This window comes from Oryzias melastigma, linkage group LG3, assembly GCF_002922805.2.
Source record: "Oryzias melastigma strain HK-1 linkage group LG3, ASM292280v2, whole genome shotgun sequence".
NCBI lineage: Eukaryota > Metazoa > Chordata > Actinopteri > Beloniformes > Adrianichthyidae > Oryzias > Oryzias melastigma.
Window position 1 is genome coordinate 33,214,534 of NC_050514.1, and position 20,516 is coordinate 33,235,049.

At 36.7% G+C, this 20,516-nt stretch overlaps 1 protein-coding gene across 4 annotated transcripts in view; it reads left to right on the forward strand.

Annotated features, from left to right (window-relative positions):
• Positions 1-20,516, forward strand: part of si:ch211-186j3.6 (neural-cadherin) — a 482,505-nt gene that overhangs the window by 441,553 nt on the left and 20,436 nt on the right. The gene's annotated exons all lie outside the window — the stretch shown is intronic.

Consider the following 20,516-nt stretch of genomic DNA (forward strand, 5'->3'; position numbering starts at 1 on the left):
ATGTATATAATAAAATAAAAAATAAATATAGAAAAAAAAATAAGATTCAAATTGCATTTCTGAGTTTTTTTCTCTGTCAAATCATTGTAAATCAGGAGCAGACAAAAACTGCTATTTAAAAAATATTGCCTTTGTTACAGAAAATACACAGGGTGGGCCACAAGCTCCCTGCTCCGCTCCATTCCGATGCATAGACAACTAGACCCATGTATGTCTTTGTTTTTCTCATCTGAGCTGGAAACTGGATTAAAACTGTATGGATGGATAGCTCCAACATTGCAGTTTTGTTGCACCGGTAATGTTAGGCTGGGGTTGTGAGATACTGTAAGTTAGTAGGATAGAGTCTAAATAGAGGGCTGATAGGAAGTAGGGGCGGGCTTACTCCATGCCAACACTTTCGCTCACAACTCAGAAAATGACTCAGGTTTTTTTATTTTATTTTGCTTTAATAGATCAAAAGATGATTGAAATGAGTCTTTAAGTTTTTGTTTGTCTAAAAGTGACTGCTGCTTCATTCCTTCATGTCTGGTCAACCAAAAGCCATTTTACCATTATTCTTTTAGAAATTTATTTTAACCACTTTGTACCTCTGCTATATATACACTATATATATATATATATATATATATATATATATATATATATATATATATATATATATATATATATACACATATATATGTGTATATACACACACATATATATATAATATATTACTTGAGGGGAATCAGAGGTATCCGCGAATACGTCAAATCCGCGAATATGGAGAACCTTCCCCCATCCCTGTACCATCCCCCCCAGTCCCGCGCCTGAAGAATGTCTGTTACTAATCTACAGTCACTGATCATGCTTTGTAAAACATATATTAAAGAACATTGGAGTATTGCTCAACTGTACGGCAGCAACAGTGTACTTAATGATGCAGATGAAGAATGTTACTGAGGTCTCTCTGTCCCTTGAAATCAGGAGTGCTCGCTTCCTCCTTCTTAAAATAATAAACACCTACGAGATCAGGAAAATAACTCATATTTAAAAAAAATGTTCTTTAGTGTGCTAAATGTAACATGTTATATATATATATAGACTGAAAGGCTTAAGAAGAGAATGATATAGCCCCTGTAAACTCTTTAAAATGAAAATCATTATTCACACGTGTGTTCCTCCAGGTTTCTGCCGCTCAGTGGGTCTGGTGTGACCACAGTTAGACATGCAGCTGGTGTGAAAGCGGCCTCCTGCATTTGTTTTGCTGCCAATGTCTCCAGCATCAACACAAGTCTTGTCGTGTTCCTTCCCTCCTCTGGGAATTGGCACGCCTTTGTCCCTTGGTGAGCTTGTTAGCTAATTAGCTGGTCAAGCGTGTAACATGAAATGACATTTAAATTCCCCTGCAAGTATAATGTCAGGCTATTTGGATCCTGCTGCAGACCTCATTCATCAATATCGCGCTTAACAAGACTCGGTTTGTTTACTTTGTGTCCTTCAGGAGCTCAACCTGCCTGCGTTTGTGGCTCAAACGCTGACGTGCTTCCACTGCCAACTCCATGAGTGGCTTCTCTATTGTTCTTTTTAAAACTTGTCTTAAAAAATAAATAAATAAAGTTTTCATACAGTGTACTACACAATAACCGGATATGACACCTGGATAAACATACATTTAAGTCTGAAGAAGCAGGAACAGGTGAGCTTTTTGTTTCAATTGAAAAAATTATCAAATTACAACAACAAGTTGCCAGATCAGGCAGTTTACAGCTCAAAGAAACGTAAATCCTACCGACTCTGTAGAAAATATCCATGATTTAAAATATTCATGACTAATAAAGAAAAAGTTACAATCTAAGTGCATAAATGGACCAAATAAACAGAAAAAATGGTAACAAGGGTTAAATTTTCATTAGAATAAATTATAAATATTGTAATTTTACATTTAAAAAATTGTAAATATGTGAATTGTCTGATTCACGCGTTACAGTCCAGGCCCGGGGGCCGGATCCGGCCCTCCAGATTGTTTTATTTTATTGTTATTAATGGCCCATTATTATCTTGTGCTCATTTCTAACTTGTATAATTTTGATAAAATATATTTTTATGGAGACTAAAATATTGAAAGTTATTTAAGGTTTAAGTTGTTTTTTTCTGAATAATATTCCTCCCTTTTTATTATTCATGATTATGTTAAAACAGTAAGGTTATAAAGTTTTAAAAAAATTAGCCTTCTGCTAGCTTTTTGGACTATTTTGTCATTTATTGAGATTTTTTAGGCTGTTTTGGAGCTCAGCTGATATTTCAGCTACATGCTAGCTGGTTTGGCTAATTTAGGCTTTTTTAAAAGTTATTTTAGGCTGTTTTGGAGTTAGGCTAATATTTACAAGTTGTTTTTTGTTGTTTTTTTTAGGTGAATTTGACATTTCGCTAATATTTTAGCTGGCTATCAGCTTCAGCGTTTTCAGCTATCAGTTTAGGCATCTTCAGCTATCAGCATCATCCGCGGCCAAATTCAGGTTACAGATTTCACACTAGCATTATCGCAGGTAATGCTATATATCTATTTCACAATTATGTTGAAAAAATGTAGTTTTAGAGTGTTCAATAAATGTTCATCCTGTTCGGCCCGCGATCTTTTTCAACGTTCAACTTTTTGTCGAATATAGACATCTTTATTGGTAATTTTTGGTCAAATCTATGCTTAGCAAGCAGTCTGGCAACCCTGGCTGCAATAAAACATGCTTATAACCCTGCTTCATCTGAATGTGGGAGGGGCAGAGTCACTGGTTGCAGCATCAGCAATTGGTCAGAAAATCACAAAATTAACTTTCCAGTTTTTTGTATCAAGATTCCTCTTTAAAAAAATGTGTCCCTTGATAGCCTTGATAGCACTACATTTTTTTTTAGGTTGAAACACTTTTACTCTTTAAGAGATACTGGGACAGAATGACTAGAAAAATAAAAATAATAAAAAAGTGTATGTTTTTTGTACACATGGGAGGATTTGTAGCTGTGGCATAATTGGAGACATTGTCTTGAAGCAGTTCTTGTTTTTCTGAAATCGGAGTGAGCTTCTTAGCATTCATGCCGCCGGCACAGAGAAGGACGTGACCTTTGACCAAGGGCGGCGATGAATCCTCCATTCCCCTCACAGTTGCTTTTTCCAGCATGGGCAGATCTTTTCATCTTTGTTGCTCAGAACATCATGTCCATTTCAAAAAAGATTTTGAATATTGATTCCTCTGACCTCTGCGCATACTTCCACTGTGTGACAGCCCGTTTCAGAGGCTTTCTGGCTGTGAGGTCAACACTGCCTCTCAGTGTGGTTATAAAAAGGATGGAGGTTTTTCAGAGGGGAGATTTAGGAGGCATTTGTTGGTATAACTTCATGTCTTAGTCCATTTTGCACAAGTCATTTTGCCCAGATTGAATAAATCATTAAAATATATTATACATTTAAAAGTAAAATGCATTTTCACTGCAAAAACTGCCAAGATTTTGTAAAATTTGACAAATATTCTTTAAATGCCAGTTGGGGAATAAAAATGATCTGACCAAAATTCATATTTAAGAAAAAAGTCTGCTCACTAAGACTTAGCTTCTTAAGCTGAGATTGTTCTGCGATTGAAAAACTTTCTCGATAAGACAGAAAAAGAGGATTTTTCTTGAGAGAATAAGATTCAATTTTTGTAGTGTTCATTATGTACTTTAGAATAAGCTACAAAATGCTGTTTAGCCAGTGAGAAACAAATGAAAAACTGCCTAATAGTTAATCACTTATTGGTAAAATAAGAGAACAGCTTCAGGCGGGTACAAATAAATAGTTACCAGTCATTACTTTGTTTCCTGAGTAATAACAGATTAGTGTGAAGTCTAAGGGTCTGCTTAAAAACACAATACAAAAATTAATGTCATCTTGATTTACATAATAAATGTTTGGATTGTCTTAATTTTTTCATATATATTAGTAGATAATGTTGTTTTTCACTATATTGCGGTTTATCTTTCATGATCTTAATGTTTTGTGGATTTTTTTAAGTGCAATTTTGCACTTTTTTTGTTATTACAGTGCGTTGTGTTGATTTTCTGCATACAGTCAGTAAATCTTCTCTGTGCCGTATGTGTTCAGTTTGGCAAATTTACATAAATATTTGATCATGATCAGATCTGTGATTTCATTGTATAAAACTGGACATGTTTTTCAATGAAGGTTTGAACTTTGAGAGTTTAAACAAGAGAAAAAAATGTGAACATGTTGCTGTCTCAGAAAAATGTGTAGGGAGGAGTTTTACAGCCTTAAAATATCTACAATATTGTAAAAACTAAAGATGTTTTCCATCAAATATCATTTATAGAACATAACTCCCACAATAAACATTAAACACTGCCACTTGTTTTCGATGATAAGTTAACAAGTATTAGACATTATACCTGAATTAGTCACTCGTCATGTGGAATAATGACTTATACAAAATACTAAAAACAGGGTCTTAAAATGTCTTAAAAGCATTGAATTTTTGAATTTGACAACAATACCTTAAAAAGCCTTAAAAAAGTCTTACATTTTGATACCTGAGCCTTAAACATGGTGCTGCTGGTAACATCTCTGTTTGTCACATTTCATGTTAAAATTCAAATTTTTTAATCACAAATATTTTAATAAAATGAAGCAAGTAAACAGCGGGAGAACCAGTTGTTATGCACCAATACACTGAATGTCTACCACCGGTTTGAAAAAAGAAGAGCAATAAGAAAAGAAGCTCAGTTTTCATCATAGAACTAAATTAATAAAAAGTGAAATAATGTATAAATGGAGAATAGACTGAGAAATTTGTCTTAATTTTTGAAATGTATGACTTTAAAAAGACTTAAATTTAACTTGAAAACACTTGTAAGAACTTTATAAGATTATTTTTCCGTGACTTACTTAGGTGTTCCCGTACAATGCATTAGATTCAATACCCGCTAATTAAATCACATTTTTTTAAGTAGCTAGTTTCTTTCTTTACTATCAAAGCAACAAACTTTTCTTGTAGCGTTATCAACATTTTTAATAAACTTAAGGAGAATAAGAGACAGAATCCATGAAACTTGACTTGTAGCTGGATAAGAAAACTGTAATAAACTAGACCCTTAAAGAGACTTTGACCCTTGAAGAGACGTTCGGGCTGATTTCTAACTGACCACACGCCAGTAGAAGCCATGAACTCTTACTTTACCCTTTAGGGAAAACAAACACACACCTTTGTATTTATGCAAATGTTACTATTATAATAAATAAAACAGAAAAATTAAGAGAAACTTTTATTTCTTTTTAAATATCAGCTGGTATGAATAGGTTCACATGACTTCCTTCAAAATAAAAGACACCTTGATTTACATATAATCATCTCAATGTAGGACAATTGTAGCAAAAAAAGGTTTATTTTACTGTTTGTGGTGGATCTCAGACAGAAATACATAAACTTAACTAACAAAAGAGAAATCAGAGCTAATTAAATGACCCTCAATGATATTTTTAAACCATAAAATCCACTTATTTTTTTATTTTAAATCATAAAATCCACCTAATAATATGGTGCACCTCAAGTGTGAGTGCTAGTTGTGTTTACTGACCTCCAACTGGTCTTCTGTAGTTAACGGCACTCATAAATCTGTCAAAATGTTTTAGATCGCAGCTGAACTTACACCTTTAACTACGACCACCCTATTTAAGAAACCATGAGATGACCTGCAAACAACCAACTTCAACAAACAAACTGAGTGAGAATCAGACAACTCTTAAACAAAGCCTGGTGAGACTGAGAAAACCCAAACCTGAGAACAGAACATGACCAACAATAAACCCAGCAGAAGGAAACAGCTACCAGGTGTCCTGATACACTTCAGTCCCTGTGAGTTACAGTCAGTCCAGAAACGATCTGGAGACGTCCTGAATGAAGATGAGGACGGTGTGTTGTGAAACTCTGAGCTCTCTTCTCCTGTATGCATTTATGCAACATTCTCTCCTGTAGGATGCTCTCCAGAGTTCAGACCTCATGTAATCAGCTTTCCAGCATGATCAGTATGACACCTTCTGTTGTTAACAGGCACTGCATTCGCTCCTTTTGTACCTCCATCACCTATCTGCTTATCAAGAATGTCTACACTAAAAATGTCTACAGAGGAGCTGGATGACACAATGTCAGCTCCTGATAATGTTCAGGAATTGTTGCCTCTGAGGTTCATTCCAGCATTTTAACCACAGATCTGAGGCTGACATTGATGACTGAAGAGGAAACATCTCCATGCTCAGATCTCACAGAAGGTGAAAAGTGATGCCTTCAAATCAGATAAAAACAATTCAAATGAGGGAAAGTGCTTCTGAAAACGGCAGCATGGAGAGTCCTAAGAGAGAGCTGCTTCACATTAGGGCTGCCATGATTGGTCAGCTAATTAACGACTAATCGACTAATTTACTAGTCGATTAGTCGTTACTTTATATTATATGGAGTCAGAGTGTAGTAAAGTTGAAAGTTATAATGACATTCTCCTAGCCTTTTGGACTATTTTGGCATTTGTTAGGTTTATTTGGAGTTTAGCTAATATTTCAGCTACAAGCTAGCTGTTTTGGCTAACTTCAGCTTTTTTCAGTTTTTTAAACTAATTTGGCATTTAACTAATATTTTAGCTGGCTATCATCTTCAGCATTTTCAGCTATCAATTTCAGCATCTTCAGCGACCTAATTCATCTTACAGCATTCACACTACCATTATCACAGGTAATGCTATGTATCTAGTTTTTAGTTCATTTAAAGCTACTGATGTGTGTTTTACATCCACTTTGTATTAGTCGACTAATCTGAAAAAGTAATCTGTGGTTAGTCGACTATTAAAATAATCGTTTGTGGCAGCTCTACTTCATTTAATACAAAGGATTTCACAAAGACTATGAAAGACTGTTGTTAGAACATCATTAATGACGCTGTAATCCCTACATAATTGTAAAACATAAACCATATTTAAACTGGTTTCAACAATATTTTTTATTATATGAAATTTTCAGATGCTATATTTTTTATTTGAATAAGATAATACAACTTCATTCTTTTTACAAAGATCTTTTATTGCAAAAACTTTAGTAGAAAATGTTACAAAAAGGTCACAAAAGCATATTCACAACAGCTTAAGACCCAATTTAGCCAATCACAATCAAGAAGTCGTGCACACTGTTACTAGAAAATGCTTGAGCCCGCAGATGATTGATTTTATGAAAGGAGCCGGACTTTGGACATGCCTGGTTTACCCACTTTCCTGCTGGCTTACAGCCCTTCACACCCCTAACCTTATTTTAGCAGCGCAACAAAAACGGCGAACAATATTGGAACTATCCAACTGTACAGTTTGACCAGCTCAAAAAGACGAAGACGTTCATGGATCTAGTCGTCTGCAAGTGGATGTATCGGAATAGAGCACAGCAGGAAGCTTGTGAACTTGACAAATAAGATCTTTTTCAAAAGTTGTTTCGTCTGCTTCAAGAGTTACAATGTTAAAAACGCCAAAAACTCAAGCGTGGGTGTTTAAAGACTACATCTCCTCTTTGCTATTCCACAGACACGTCCGTTTATTTGTGATGCAAACTCTGCTTCTTCTATGCAAATGACAAAGTGTGGAGGGGGGTGGGGGGGTGGACACCACAAATACAACCCAAATGGGAAATCAGGTTCGACTGTGTGTGAAAACTATCAAGATGTCTCAAAGACGAAAGGTTTGCGCTGCGGCGAGATCGACTTGGAGAAAATGTAGCTTCACATTTTCATTCATTCCAGGATTTTTCCTGAGTTCACAAGCAGATTTTGAAGGTGAAGCAGAGCGAATCTGCACACAAACGGGAACATTTTGAGATGCAACAATATAGGAGCGTGCAACAAAAGAATCCTCCCTGTTACAATTCTTTCTTAGAGATCTAACACATAGATCCACTTTAATTTTACTCATTTAAATGATTTTTATGAAAAAAATGTAAAATAAAAAAGTGCCACAGATCTAAAAAGGCGAAAAATTATGTGTGCCAACAAATAAATTGGGTTTAGCAGTGAAGAAATTCATGAAGTGCAGCTTTTTCCTGTAACTGTACCTTCTACAGTTTTACTGTTGGTGCTCTGCATGATTGTTCTGGTTCTAACATTGAATCTCTTCAGGAACCAGAACTTGCCTCCAAAACTAAAGTCCCTCTTTGCTCCTGCTGAAAAATTGAAAATAGTTTTCTTTTAAAGTCCGCGTTCCTCACCCTCCTCTTTATCCCCCTCAGTCAGGAAAAGAGAGAAAACTTTATTTATTTAGGGTTATTTTTTACTCTTCCACGCTCCATACCACACTGGTGCATAATTGATCTGGAGCTCTGTTAAACATGCTTTGGACAGAACAGAAGTGCTGACGTTATTCTGAGACAACTCCGCTCTCTGCTCAGTTTTCACAGCTTCTTATGTTATATTTTCTTGAAATCAATGTCCAAACCGCACATCTCCAAACCTCCCAGATCAATGAGGTCGCTGCAGAACCCTCCGAAGACATCGGCGCTTGCGTGGTTTTGCACCCATGCTGCATAAATTACCGGTTTCCATATGTGACTCACGGCCGTGCGCTTGCTGGAGATTTCCTGGAGCTGTAATAAATATTTCTTGCAAGTTTCCTTCAAATGTGAGTTTGTTGATGAGCACATTTGGTTGAAAACCTTCAGAAAAACCCTCATGATTTGTCCTGCATCTGCTGAAACTTTCTTACATTCTCCAAATGTCCCTGGGTGTGGTCTGGATGTGTGGATAACACAGCTGCAGTTTGAGGAGAGCACAGCTGATATCCCGTGAGCCGTATCTTTACCAGATGGAGGATTCTGGGATACAGACGTTCTCTACGCTGATTTATTGAGTTTTCTTTAAGGCGATCGCACTAAAACAAGCGTTTAGTTTTAGCATGGTCTTACTAAAAGCAGCAATTTTTCTCTTTTTAAGCCAAACATGGCTCAACAGAAAGAATAGAAACTAAAAATATATCAAATTGACATAATTAAAATGTTCAGAAAGAGAAGTCGAAACGACTTTTCTACCAATTAAATCAAGATCAGAAGAAACACAAACAAACCTTCACAATAAGAGAACATATTTATAGAGGACAAAAAGGTTTAAATTTGTTCTGTACAACGGAGTATTAGAGCCAGTTTACAAACAAAACATGTTTTTTCAAATTATAACTAAATCTCGTAAATTTATGAGAAATAAATTCATAACAGTTAAATTATGAGAATAAAATAGTATATTTATCACTTTAAGAGTCATAGGCTAAACTTATGACCTTTTTTCTGACAAATATATCACTCTAAATACAGTAAATTTATGAGAAAATAGTCATAACAGTTAAATTATGTGAACAAAATTGTATATTTATGATTTTTAAAGTCATAGGCTAAAGTTAGGACTTTTTTTCTCACAAATTTATGACTCTAATCTATTGGATTTATGAGGAAAGAGTCGTAAATGTGAAATTATGAGAATAAAATTGTATATTTTTGAGTTATGACTTTTTTCTTACAAGTTTACTACGTAAAAGTTGTAAATTTACTGTGAAAAAGCCGTAAATGTTAAATGATGAGAATAAATTGTATATTTATGTTTCTAATTATTATCCATCCATCCATCTTCTTGGCCGCTCCGTCCCTTCCAGGGTCGCGGGGTGCCGGAGCCTATCCTGGCAACTGATGGGCGAAGGCGGGCTTCTCCCCGGACAGGTCGCCAGTCTGTCACAGGGCCTCAATCACACACACATTCACTCTCACATTCACACCTAGGGGCAATTTAGAGTCACCAATTAACCTACGAAGCATGTTTTTGGACGGTGGGAGGAAGCCGGAGTCCCTGATGAAAACCCACGCATGCACGGGGAGAACATGCAAACTCCACACAGAAAGGTCCCAGCCGGGATTCGAACCGGGGCCTTCTCGCTGTGAGGCAAGAGCGCTAACCACTGCACCACCGTGCAGCCCTCTAATTATTATAAAACACTAAAGTTGTCTTTTAATCGGAGTCGTGCTCGGGTTGAGCATCTTGTGAAGCTTTATTTCCGGATAGGTTTCAAAAACAAACTTTTGATCCTTTTGATAATGAGAGAAGGATAAAAATGTTAAGAGTTAATAGTAAAAATGGAATCAAACATATAGAAATAAAATTAACCTTAAAACAGCATTAATATGTATTTAGGAGCAGACAGAAACTGTAGATGTAAAAATGACTTATTTCTAATGCAGAGAATATGCAGGGTGGACCAAAAATCCACTGCCGGACTCTCATTAAAGGGGAGGGGAAGGGGGGCGGGGCTACCCCACTCCAATTGTCCTCTAAAGAACTGCTGCTCTGCAGAAACTATGTCGTAGAAATCGACTTTTTTGATTTCGGCTGAAAACAACATAATTATAAATAGGAAAAACTGCGGGGATGCTTTGAAAATGGGTCAAAAGTTGATCGGAGTGAGACTTTAAAAGGAATTTTGAAATGATTAAAGTATAAAAATTGAAATTTGTGAATTTCCTTTTTGATTTTTAATATTTAATGTAGAATAAAATAAACGTCACTTTGTTTTAGAAAGAAAACCAACCTTCAGATTTGTGGTTTCTTGTCAGCAACAGTAAAAACAAATATTTGGTGGAAAATATTTGTTTTAATTGAAGTATGAAAAGAATCCCTCCTACAGATATTTTAAATGTTTTATGTTTGTGATGTTTTGAGGAGTTTTATTTGATCTTTGTTCATTTAAAGGATTTACTTTGACATTCTGCTCCAAACAAAATAAAACTTTATATGGATTCAAGTTCAGGAAAAAGCTGCAATTCATCAAACATCACTGTCATTACAACAAACGAGCTGGTTTTTGATTAAAAATAACATTTATACTTTAATTTAAAGGACTTCATCAATTGGTAAAACTCTAATTCAATCATTGTGACATTTTTGTCACCTTTACCTTTTCATTCCTCTTGATCTTCCACAAAGGACAAATCCTCCGGGGTGAAACGTAAGACAGGTTAATAAAGGAAAGCTGCTGTTAAATCTAATTATTCTTTAATAAAACCCCACTCACCTGTATCAGTTCATATCAGCAGAAGATAACGTCATTTCTTAAAATTCTCATCTATTTTTTACTGTTACTTTTAATCCGTCTTGATTTTTATCATTTAATTTTAAAAAGTTGGAAACAGTTTTGTTGTTGGATATGAACAGAGACATGTCTGTTCTTCTACGTTTACCAGCGGGAGTTTTCTTTGAGTTCATCGAAATGTTCCATCTGAGGGTTTTATCACAGCTTTGATCGGTCAACTCGTAGTTTTGGTTTTTTATGTGGAAATTTTATTGGATTAAGACAGAATCAGCATAAAGTCTATAAAGATTGTAATTTAGATCAAATAATTAAATTTTGAGAACATTTTTAAACTCAAAAGTACATATTGTAAATTTGAAAGAAATAAAGAAAATGTGAAAAAAGAAATTTGAACACAAATATATGTAATTTTTGCAGAGAATCTGAAAACTTTAAAACATAACTATAAGCTCCTATTTTGTTGTTTTGTTTTTCTTCCTCTCCACTTTAGTCCTCAAATGAATTTCAGACTTTTCATTTTCAGAAATGATCCTCGTTTTATGTGGTGGTAGGACAGCGGGACTGAACGAGAGCATCGAGTTGGTGTTCTTAACATGTGGTTGAATTTTAAAATGCCTCTTCTCCCCTTTAGTATGATCTTTACTATTTCGTCTTTTATATTATTATTGACATCTGTCAGGAGACAAAAGATGCTGGGTTAATTTTTTTTTTTTTTTTTGGGGGGGGGGGTTAATTTAATGTGCACTGGCACAGAGATGTAAATAAAATTAACATTTAACGGCAAAAATAAAACACGTATAAAAAGATAATTTGAAATATTGTTTATTTTTTCATTAGCGATTCACTACTTTCCAGAAAGAGTTAAAAAAATACACAGATTTCCTTTATTTACCGCCAATGATTTCTGATCAGCATCATGTACAAGAACTGTCAGGACACCGTTTCCCACAATGCATTGTTTTGTAGTCATCAAGGCAGCTTGCAGCCAGCGCAGTGCCAGATTTCCAGCTTCACTCGCCTCGATAGCCGCCTTGCATCCGCCCGTTTCCTCCAATATTTTCATGATGGTTGACATGTGGCGTCAGAGCAAAAATTACCCAACATGCACTGCAATGATCAGCATGATCTCAAACACGCCTGTTGACACGTGTGCCACAATTTTGGAACCAGAAATGGTCAGTAATCAGTGGTCTGACTCGTCCGAGTCATCGTTTCTATGGCAACCACTCTCACCAATCCGGAGTGAGTTTGTTGGGAGGCCACACCCCTTTCGCTGAAAACGAGCTACATTGAATCTGTCAATCAAACATTTTGTACGGTTGACTTTGGGACAACAGGCTCCACCCACTTTTATTGAGGAATTTGATTGGCCCATTTTTCCTTGACTTACTTACACTGCAGAAAAAAAATATGAAGTTGCTGCCGAGTATAAGTCGCACCCCTGGCTAAACCATGAAAAAATCTGTGATTTGTACTCCGGAAAAAACAGTCTGTTAAAAAAGGTTATCGGAGCAAGAACTGCTATTCTGATCCATAGAATGACTGAGTAACAGCTGTTTATTTCTCTATTGAAGTCTATGGGATTTTGGCCTGTGGGAAACGGCGGGTACTTCCTGTTTGATCACTGGATACATGTTTTTAAGTTTTTTTTTTGCATTCTTTTTCAAAATTACAATGTTTTGTTCACTGAAGATAATCCTGATTTGACTCCATAAAACAAAGACACTTTTATGAGTTTCAAGATAGATGCAGAAAGAAAGACCAGGGAGTGATGATAAAACAGCATTCAGAGAGGATTCTGGTGATCTGCATATCGATGATGACTTAAGGTAAAGGGACGAAGAGCTTTTGGAAGAATAAGTGGTGAGAGATCAGGTTCATAGGAGCTGCAGTGAACAGAATTAGAGTTTGATGGGGTAAAAATCCATACCATGATCACATGACAAAGATCTTATTGCAGGGCAGCTTGGATATTGATTTTCTGATGGGAAATCCCATCACACACACACACACAGTTAGGATCATCTGAATTGCTGGAGGCACCTTGGATGTTCATCGGCCGACCTCCCAGAGCATCATCACACTTTGAAGCAGGACAGAGTTTCACATAAATCTGCAGGATTTTCTTCAGCTAATAAACCAAGTTACTATAATTAGTCGGAATGTTTGCCAAAATGGTTAAATACTTGTTCATCTAGATCAGGGGGGTCAAACTCAATCACACAAGGGGCCAAAATCCAAAACACACCTTAGGTCACGGAATGAACAGGATAAACATTTATTGAACACTCTAAAACGACATTTTTAAAACCTTAAAACCGTAATTTTTTAACATAATTATGAACTAGATATATAGCATTACCTGAGATAATGCTGGTGTGAATGCTGGAAGCTGAATTTGGCCGCTGAAGATGCTGAAATTGATAGCTAAAAGTGCTAAAGCTAATTGCTGAAAAACTGAAGCTCATAGCCAAATAAAATATTAGCAAAATACCAAATTAGCCTAAAAAACAAAACAAAAAAAATTACGTTAGCCAAAGCAGCTAAAAAATATATATAAAAAATATAAAAACTTTTAATATAACTTATAATATATAATATATATATATATATATATACTTCAAAATATCATAAAACTGTAAAAAGTCTAAATTAGCCAAAAAAAAGCTAGCATGCTGTTGAAAAATTAGCTTAACTCCAAAATAGCTTAAAAAATCTTAGTAAATGTCAAAATAGTCCAAAAAGCTAGCAGAATCCCAATTTTTAAAACTTTGAAGCCGTAACCTATTAATAAATTATGAATAATAAAAACAGGACGAATAATTATTACAGAATAAATAAACTTAAACCTCAAAACACTTTCAACATTTTACTCTCCATAAAAATATATTTGGTCAAAATTATACAAGTTAGAAATGAGCACAAGATAACATCGGGTCAATAATAACAAAATAAAAATATCTGGAGGGCCGGATCCGGCCCCCGGGCCTTGACTTTGACTCACGTGAACTAGGTGATGTTTTCTGGGTTCAGTAAGTCATATCCTGAAGAGGGTAAGACGGGTTAAATGGAGCTGGCAGAGATGAAAAGAGAAGAAACTTCTCCAAAGACAGCCGGGACCTCAGAGACTCTGTAAACAAATAAACACATAATCCTTTTTTTGGCTCACAGAAAAGACACACACTGTCAGGCACTCTGATCACATTCTCCATTTCTGTGTTGGCCCTCTGGAGGGACTTTCCACAGAGCAGATTCATCTTGTACACCGTGACCTCCAGCTTTTCCCGCTCTCCTCCCCACGGAGCCGGCTGCTGCCGCTTCTTCACGCTCAGCTCAGCCGGCCGGAGCGGCACAAAGCAGAGAGGAGAGACTCCTCCCTGTGAACCGAGCAGCGCTGCTCTTCACATGTGCAGGTTATTCGCTCCGGCGGTTGTTGGACTCTGTTTTTGTCCCTCGCGCAGGTTATTGATTCAGAGACGGCGTCCTCACAGACAGTATTCAATTTTTTCTGTACATCCTGTGAACTTCTGTACAGCAAGAAGGAGGTCAGGCTTCTGAAACTTACATTGTTTGACCAATCACAAAATTCAACTTTAATTACTCATTTCAACCTGTAGGGGGCAGCACACCGATGGCTATTTTCAACAATTAAACCATTTTACTTTAATTTATCAAAAAACTGTTGATTTAGGGTTTGGTTACCCTTTAAAAGAGGAGAAATGTCTTATGCTGTATTCACACCGGACGCAGTTTACACGGCAGGGGCGTCAAGTTTCATTGTTAAGTCTGTGTACAGACGCAATCTGAGGTCCTGTGGCGCAATTTAGGCCTCAGGCATGGCGTCCCGACAGCTTTGGACACGTGACGTTCTCAGTGACTCCATCAAAGGGTAAAAAAAAAACAAATCCAACATGGCTGCTCAATGTGAGCAGCCATGAGTTGCCGGAGATTGTCCCGGTTACTGTTGGGAGAAGGTGGGATACACTCTGGACAGGTCGCTGACTTGTCAGTACCAGCAGGTCGACCAATTAGCTCTGCAGAAGCAACAGTCTCTTTTTCAGGGTCTGTTTCACCCCCCCACCAAACTTCTGGCCATTCAAAGACAGATTGGCACTCAAAAAAAAGAAGCTGCCTCTTGAAACAATTTCTTCTCATAAATCTGCCAGACTCGGAGCTTGTGTTGAAAGGGGACAAGTTGACAGTAAATGAATATTGATTTTCCTCTCTTGGTGTGCCGCTGCTTTCTGGCTGGATGGATTTACTCGTACAGAGTCGTCAGAAGGCGGGCGCTTTAATGGGATGTTATCAATTTGGTGTAAGTTTGGGCACCTTCAGCGGGGAGGTTAACCTGGTGGAGCGGATGCTGAGATTTAGCTACAAAAAAACCCCAAAAAGGCAAAAATAGACCCAGATTTAAATGAGAAGTGAGGAAAAGCATCTCCCTTGAGTTGTGTCAGATCTTTGGATTTCATGGTGCAGATTGAGCTCAGATTAATAGGATTTGAACAGCCTGAATATTAATAATGCTTCCAGTTGAAATCGTCTCTCAGATGTGATTAACTGTGTCTTTCTGGAGAGAATCTGCAAACAGATTTGATTTGGAGATACGGACGGACTGACTGTCTCGTTCAGCCGGTTAATGACAATAAATCATGAAACTTTTGCGGCGTTCATCCTCTCAGTTTGGTGGGACAGTGAGACCGTCGACTCGTCTGAATGAGGAGGAAGTCGGCGTCGAGCTGGATGGTGTCACCGGCGAGGTAAATGCTGAGGCGAGAGGTGACAGGAGCGGCGAGTTTGTTGGACGTTTGAAAAGGTTGCGGCCACGCCGCGGCGAGACAAGCGAGCCGACCGGCTTTAACGTGCATTAATGTGAGAGCTGTCCACAGCTCCCCTCGTCCTACACATCTTCCCTCACATACATTTTTTAATTAGTCCTAACCGCTCCTGTCAGACGGCTAATTGGCTTTCCTTCCTGCTGCCCGCCGCATTGTTGCGACTCTCCTAATGCAATTTGGAGTCGGACTCTGCAGAGCCGCCTGCAGTGGCGACAATCTGAAACTTGTTCTTCGCCGGCAAAGCCTGTCAGTCACACGAGCGTAATTGCTTTTCATTGCAGAGATTTTATCGGACGTAAAAGTCAATGAGGAAGGGAACAGTTCCAGTTGGTTTTTAAAATGCATTCATGTATTTTGGGTTTGAAAAATAAAATCTTTCTCATAGTTCTTGGTGTCTGACATGGTCTGAAAGTCTCCTGCTCTGAAAATCTGTTTTTTTTAATGTCATTTCTACTTTTTCCATGATTTTCTTAAACCTTTCAGAGTGAACTTTATCCACATATACGGTCATATATTACCTCTGGAACACTAAAAAACTAATTATTCATAAAATATTAGTTGTTTTTTGTGAGTTTTTTCCTACCTGGAAGTAAAACGACTCGATTCCTGAAGCTCCGCCCACCGTTCCATGTGGGTGAATTTAATGAAGCCAGGCCCTGCTGGCTGATACAATTAAATCAGGGCTCCAGCCGTTTGTGGTACCGGACACTGACCAAACCTTGGGACGCGTCCGGTACCAGTACACTGACCCGATAGTCTGCAACCTGAGGCTCTGGAGCCACATGCGGCTCTGTCGTCCTTCCATTGTGGCTCTCTGAGAAATACAAACAAATTGAATAAATTATATTTTTTATAGTTTTGGTTAATATATTTTATTTAGTTTAGGTTTTTAGCATTTCAGACAGCTGAGTACTAATATAGTAAATGTGTAATCTGAATACTAATTTACATGGATTTACATTTAAGAGACATTTTTTTGATAATTGGATTCAACACCAACGTTTATATTTGATCATAAAAAAAGAAAAGTAATAATGCCTCACCACACATAATGATAACACATTCCCATGTTTGACTGTCTCACATTTTTATTTCAAGTAAATCTGCTGCATCGGGAGGATCTTATTTAAATCAGGGAGTATTTTATTTTGAAAGGAACTTGAACAAGCTGCTGTCAAAATAAAAGAAGTTACATTTGTAGTAAATAGAAAATATTACTGTTTTGTAAATATTTCAAAGCTACATTTTATAAATAAATGGCTTAATAGTTACAAAAGCATAAAAAAGCATATTTTTAAATGTTAAAAGGGGCTCTTTCTCAGTTATGGTCAGGAAGAAACTGGCCAAAATGGCTCTTTTAACTAAAAAGGTTACAGACCCCTGGCCAAACTCTAGCCTGGTCCGCATCCGGAACCGGTACTGATCCACATCCGGTACCGGGTTAAGGTTTAATTGGAACTGCCAGCAGGTCAAAAAACGACGAGTTGGGGTCAACCAAAACCTCAGTTTCTGACGTGGATGGTCTTTAACCAAACATCAAAATGTGGCGACTTGGGTATAAGAATGTGTTGTGAAATCGAACGATCATCAGACGATTTTTGGGAACCTGGAAGACTCTCCTTTCCGTGAATTATCTCGCTGCTTACTTTTTGCCACTCGGCTGTCTCTGGACTGTCGAGGCGAAACCTCTAAATGACCAATGTCAAAAATGTAGTCTGGTCGCAGTAAAATTACATTTTATTCTTAAACCCTCTATGGTTTTTGACATGTGGTGTGCCTCTCAATTACAAATCTGCACGACCACCTGAAAAACTAGCATTTACGTTGTCGCGTGGTGGCATTTGTAGTCTAAGTGTGGGTAAACTTTCATTATCCTTACAAATACTTCACAATACACTTACCACACGCAGAAAAATGGTGCGTTCCATTTTCATGACATCCCTTAACCCTAAAACACTTGCTTGGTAATTTTTACCTGATCTAATATACACAATTAAATGCTTTTGTCAGAAAAAATAGATCAAAACATAACACATGATGATTAGATTAATTTCCTTTTATTTTAAACTGTGGTTTATGTAACAAAGTGGAAAAGAAAGACATAGGAAGATCCTAAAAACAAGCTTGAAAATTACGGAAAATTAGGAATTTGAGAAGAAAAACAATCTTAAAAAAAAAAAAATGATACTGGAGACTTGACCTTTGGTGCACCCATTCTTTGGACATATGAGACTTTACCCAGGGATATTGGCTGGGTGACCCCCCCCCCCCCCGGAGATAGTGTTCTAGGGTTAAGGCTGTAGAGCCTCAAGACGCTCCTGCACTGCCCTTAAGATGCGTCATTCCTCTCTAACGTTCCTTAGATAACGTGATGAATTGAGAGTCGTCTGTTTTACATTTATGCTTCTTTACCCTTTTCCCAGGCAGAACTCCTTAAATTATACACCCTAAAAGACAAAAATTCAACCCAACGCTCAGTTTTTTTTTAACATTTCCACATTGTTCCTGGCAAAGGAAACCTGTTTTTGACAGATTGTCTCTAACATTTTGTGTTCAATCAAAGGTCAGACTGACCGACACCAAACTCTACATTCTACTCTGTTTAACTTTAAGTTGGAAAAACAACATGTGGGTTAAAAAGAAGCCTTTTAATCCAGCTACTGCTCACAAAGGATGAAGATCATGATTGAAAAAAAGGAGAAAAAAAGCTGGTTTGAACTAAAGCACAAAAGAAACATTTCATCAGAACACAAGCCTTTAGTTGGAAAAAAAGTCTTTCTTTCCCGCCAGACTTTCAAAAGTCGATCGTCTAAACAGAAAGATTAAAGTATGTCACAGATACTTCATCAATACTTCAGTAGATGAGGTTAAAAAACAAGAAATGTGCCAAAAAAAAAAAAGAGGACAGCATCTCCTCTGATTAAAAGTCTGCTGCTGGTCAGCACAGTCTGTTATTTCAGGCTCTGATTCAATATTTACACTTGATGGAGGAAAGTTTTTCACTGGAACCAATAAAATATTTAAAACAGTTTTTTTATAGAACTTATGAAGAGAAGTTCCTGTAATGTTTTAGTGAGCATAGAACAGAGGAACTTCATCAGGAGTATGAATCATGGATTATATCAACAGAGATAATTAGCACAGCGGGGAGGGAACAGAAAAACATACATCAGACCGGCTTCTTGCCTTTGTAGTGTTTCTGTCTCGCGTGGCTGGGGGGGGCTGTTGCCCCGGGCTACGTATGGCTATAGGGATGACATGAATCAGCTGGTTCGCTTTAGGCTCCCGCTTTAGGGCGGCGCTGACGGGGAGGAGTACCAGCTTAGACCGACGCAACACCTCAGACGAAGGTGGAGGAACGGAGCAGAAATTAATAAATATTCAAAGATTATCATTCATTTTTAATATTCCAGTTTTAAATTACAAATCTAAAGGGGAAAATGTTGGTGTTAAATCCAAAAAACTTGAATATCAACAACTTTTCATTTATAATTTTTTAAACCTTTTCCTTAAAGTCTTTCATATTTTAGAATATTTTGTCAATTAAGTCTAAACTTAGTGATCTGATAGAAATATTTTAAAAAGAAATTATTTTATTCAAGCATATACATACGTGTTTATATTCTTTAAAAAAAGTTCCACGGATGAAGTCCTTTAATTCAAAACTGAATGTCCAAATATTCTGAGAATTACATTTTTTTTAAAGATTTCTGTAGTAGAAATAGAAAGTAAATGAATTGAAAATAGAATTGTGCTATTCTGTTTACAAAAGTCTAATTTTCTTACACATTTTAATAGATGTTTACAAAAAATTCTGAGGATAATGCCAACATTTTTATTATAATGAGACTTCCAACTAAATTAAAATTTTTACATCTTAAAACTGCTGTTTTTTAAAATTCTGATTTATTTTAGTCTTTTTTTTTGCTCAAAAAGTTTTTTTTTGTTCCCAGTCTTTGAGCATCTTTATATGGTTGTTGATATCTTATTCATGTTTATATCACTGAAGCACATATCAGTGATATCCAATTTTCCAGGTAGTAACATTAATATTCCATGATAACAATATAATGTGTATATACATAAACCAACATACCGGTATATAGAGAGGAATGAGCCAGAGGTGAGGTCCACTGCCAGGAACAGAACAGGAGCACAGACGAGCCTGGAATCTCTCCCGCTCCCCAGGAGTGGAAGGGGAAAGAAGGACAACACATGAATCACACTGCACCAAAAAGAAATAGCTGATAAAGAATAAACGGAACGAGAACACAGAACCCCAATTCACCACACTTTAGAGTAGAATGTATTCGTATCACCTGCAAAAATAATGAATGTCAGTATTTTGGGTATGTTAAACATTTATATAGATATTGAATCATTTAGGACCCAATGCTGACCCCTGTGGGACCCCAAATGTCCAATATTTTAAATCAATTTGAAATTTTAAAATAGTCAAAACTTTTAGCTACATTGAAAGAATTTAGTTGTTAGTTGTCTTTTTTTTTGTAACTCTTAAGAAAACGTTGGTTTTAAGGGAGTAAAGTTAGTCATTTTAAATATGCTTTA